Below are 4545 nucleotides of genomic sequence, written 5' to 3'. Positions count from 1 at the left end.
TAAAGTATCAATACCACAGCGTAGAATACATTGTTACAAGTCCTACATTCAAGATGTAAAAGTACTCACTATGCAGGATAGACAATTATAATAATGTAGCCTATATTGTTGGATTATAAATAGTGATGCATTATGTGTATCGCTATAATGTTGCAAAGGGGGCTGGTATCAACTACTTTATATACTACTGTGTATCCTACAGTAATAAATTGGGCCTAGTTGTATTAATAATCTAGATCTGCAAACTAACTAGTTATCAAATAACTGTAATTGGGTAAGAAGTACAATATTCCCACTGAATTGTAGTGGAGTAGAAAGTAGCACACAATGGAAATACTTATATTTAAAAATGGAAGTACAATACTTTGTGAAAATATACTTAGTTACAATCCACCACTGCATATGACACAAACGTATAGCACCAACGAAAAGGAGAAAGTAGAATATTAAAAATATTATAAGGAGAAATCGATTTATCGTGGCTAACACAAACTCAAAGTAAAATCAGGAATTTTCAGTTCAAATGTTTTAATGGCTGCAATTTACATCTACAAGAGGGGGGATAATAATAGCTGGTGTTCACCATAGGAAACCTTCAGTGTAACCCACACATTAATACTTCCTACAGCAGTCATTATATTCTCCTCCTTTTTCTTATTATCTCACACAGTGTAAGCAAAGAAAATTTACATTTTGCAGACTCATAATACACAGCAGGCTGGATATCAGAACAGGTACTAAGAATTAAAAGTGGAATTATCTAAAAAAAAAAAAAAATTGCAGACATTTAAATGAAATGTTTACTTTAAGGCCCACACAGCCACACTGTAGCGTTTTCAGCAGATAGCAGGAGAAGCACAGGTGTTACTAATAACATTAACGATGGCTCTGTTCTATTTAAGTGTCCGAGTAAGCCGTGACGGTGGGCCAGCATGCACAATACCAGAATCCTGAAATAAATGGAATTCAGACATCATTAATTTGATTATTTACACCTCTTCTCTTTTGTACTGTGAAATGTCAAAATGTCCTCCATGAAAAAGACCTATAATAACGGTGTAAACAGTCCCGTCCCACCAGGTGCAACAATGCGAATGTGAGAGTCCGGGAGTCAGTCAAGCACAGTCTAATCAGACAGTAAGTGAAAACAGCTGTGTGCAGACCGTGGGCATGTTGGGGTTTCAACACATTACTTTGTCTTGTGTCCCAGTACTAAAGATAAAGATATGCTCTGTTACAGCTTTATCGTGACAATTATGAATTATTGATATGTTTGTAAATATCATCTGCTCAGCTGACGTCTGTGTATATGTGAAGTCCTCGCTGTATCTCCCAGAGTAACAGCCCCGTTTTCAGCTTTGTGACAATGCATCTTTCTGTCAATCAAATTGGGGTTTTTATTATCTAGCTCAACAAGTTGGATATTTTTTTTCAACCCAAAAAGGACCAGCTAATCTGTGAGTTTGTATGAACAATTCAAAGTCATCAATTTTAAGATACATGCTTTTCACTTGACAGTGATTTATAGTAATACAATTAAAGCTAAACTGGCAACCCTAAAATCACACTCTCCATGTTGAATGTGTTACTATTAAATGACCAGCAGAGGGAGCCCTCTGCTTACATTCAACATTTTTGAGTCATCAAAAATTAACTCAATGCTCAAGTTCAATACCTTTCTCATTAGGCTTCATTGATACATCAATACAATGTTTAAATCACCACTATCAGCTAATTGCAGACCTATTAAAATGTTTTAAAGTATTGTTTAATGCCCAGAATATTTAAGCATGAATAACAGGGATGTATCCAGAATGTCACATTACCATACATTTATCAATTCACCAAACCCAAAATCTGGTGTTTGCCGAAAATGTCAATGAATAACGGAGCACATAGAAATATAACAGACATTTCACTTCAACAAAGGAGCACTTCAGTTAGACAAAATGAGACGTGAAGCAAAAATAAAACAGACCACTGTTATTTAAACTAACCCAGTGATATTTGAGCAAGGATTTACTGTTCCTGGCTGAATGTATGCTAATCTCCGCTCATATCACTGCTATTTGCCAGACTGTGCAGGCTTACCCCCCTCTGGACCCCCAGTAAAATGGCTAGTGATTGGTGCACAGAAAACTGAAGCCATGGCAACCAGCTGTTTGGTAATTCCTCTGATGGAGGAGGTGGAGGGAGGAGATATTGGCTACAGGCCAATACTGATATATATTTGTTTTTACTTCCAGACTAAGACACTGACAGACAGACAAACACAGACTGCGTGGTTCCTGTCAGGGTCGGAGATTGCAAGCAGGGAACTCATTCAACCCTCTCCTATGAGGTTTAACCCAAGCCCCTCACCCCCTCTACTTATTTTTCAGACCAAACACCCTCCAGACAAAGCCACCCTGCTCCTCCTCTTTAGTGTTAAGTGTGTGTTTTTGTGTTTGCTGTTTGTGTCAGAAGCTGTGAAGGTCAATCGTGAGGTAAAGGGTTAAGATAGTAGGTGGTGGTTAAAGCCTGGGGTGACGTTCAAGCTTGTGTGTGTTTGACTGCGTTCACATGTGCGTGATGAAAGCCTACCCGAACTGTCTGTAATTGGGTCCCAAGGGAGAGGAGTCTTGAGATTCTCCCTACACAGGAATAAACCCACATGATCAGAAGAATATACACAGTGAGTCTCTGCGTGTCATAGTGTTTTACCTGCTGGACTGAAGGGAGGGAAGATGCACAAAGACTTTGACCTAAATGTGTACAGTATTTTTAAGGACTTTTCCACTTTGGGATGCTTATCCTCTTTTGATTAATGCTCAGGGCTCTTCATGGAAGATCAGCAAAGGCTGGGGCCTGGCTGAGGAATAAGCAGATCGAGGAACTGATTGATTTTGAGGACAAGCGGCTGCTTTGCTCCTCGCTCATTTATTTTGATTAATTTGAGTGCTTATGCGTTTGTGTGTGTGTGTGTGTGTGTGTGCGCGCTTGCACAGGACCCAGAGCATGGGTCTGTAGGCATCAGGGTGGAGGTCAGATAAATTTCTAGATTAAGTAGGCTGGTTTAACAAGCAGGATCAATAATCCAGAGACAAACTGCATCTTTTTATATCCAGAGAGACATAGCATTAAAGCCCCTTAAAGCCTGGTTTCAAGTATTATAGATAAGTCTTCTCTATATAACATTAAATACAAATGACTAAATGAGCAACAATCAAATGTTAAATTGGGATAAAAATATTTATTTAATGCATTATTTAATTGTTTTATTCACAAAAAATTCAAAAACAAGCCATGTCAAGCTAGAGTCATGTAAATTAAACTCTGCATTTACATTTTGCACTAGGTCAATTAAGCATGCTCTGTAACGCAGTTGACGGCAGCATGGCAGCTAATTATGTGGTGTTGAGCAAGTATAAAAAAAAAAATCTAGAAGATAATGAGGTAAACAATGCATAGGCTGCAAAAAATTGAATCTCAAACCAGCTTGCAGAGACATGCCGCTGTGTTGACGATAGTAACACATTGCCACCTACAAAACACTCATCTCATCAAGTAAACAGATGTCAGTGTAGCGGTGATATCACTTTAGCCATGGGTATTCACAGCTTAGCCACATGATTCCCATGATCTTAGTCGTGTATATAGCACCTCACAAAACAAGAACGTGTTTGATTTTTTTTCATTCATGTTCTAATGATGGTGAAATCACACATGCTCTGGTAACTAATAGGGAAGCATGGTAGGTTTACCTGCAGTCATTCAGCAGCCCGTGTACTGTAACAGCACTGCCTTTTCATATAAAGACTAAAGCAGATAATTAACTATCAGTCGTTTCTTCCTTGATTGCACCACACAATACAGTATTTGCTGTAACCTCGACTTGTTTTTCCTCTTCTGTTCCCTTATCTTATCACTTTTCCTTTAAGACTGACTCCCTCTGCCTCTCTGTGTCTGTTGCTACATCTGTCTCTGTCACCCTTTCTCTTTATCCTCATATTACCTTTTAAGCAGCAGACAGACAGGACAGGATGATCTCTCCATAGCAACACGTCATTTGGGTCATTGATTTGACGAAAAGTCCAGTTTCTTTGGCCTCGTTGTTAATTTCCCCCGATTACATTTATAAAACAAATAAATGTATTAATGCTGTTTGAACCCGGGGGTGCCATCCTGTGGTTTGGTATTGGTCGTTGTTTTTATGAGGAAATATAGGTCAGTCTATTTTAGTTTTGTTTTGATGATGTAAGATCTTTGAGATTAGATCTTTATGTATTGATTAAAAAAAGACTAAATTTTGAACATTGCTTCCAACCTATTCCTCTCCTGTTACACATTTCTGTTGTTGTTAGTGTACTAGGAAGGACACTAAGGATTTCTGCGTCGTTTTGCTTGCATAACGATAATAGCCTGTTTAATTATCTCTAGTCTACATAATTCACTAGAAGCAGATGGTGTAATTGAGAATGATCTCAACTCAACCCCCTGCAAATAGACAGATACCCCACCAGGACTCCCCCCATGTTGTCTAAATAGACTTGCCCTGCCTTGAGC

This window comes from Morone saxatilis, unplaced genomic scaffold (assembly GCF_004916995.1).
Source record: "Morone saxatilis isolate NCDOM2014 unplaced genomic scaffold, NCSU_SB_2.0 Contig7, whole genome shotgun sequence".
NCBI lineage: Eukaryota > Metazoa > Chordata > Actinopteri > Moronidae > Morone > Morone saxatilis.
This window is presented reverse-complemented; position numbering follows the sequence as displayed.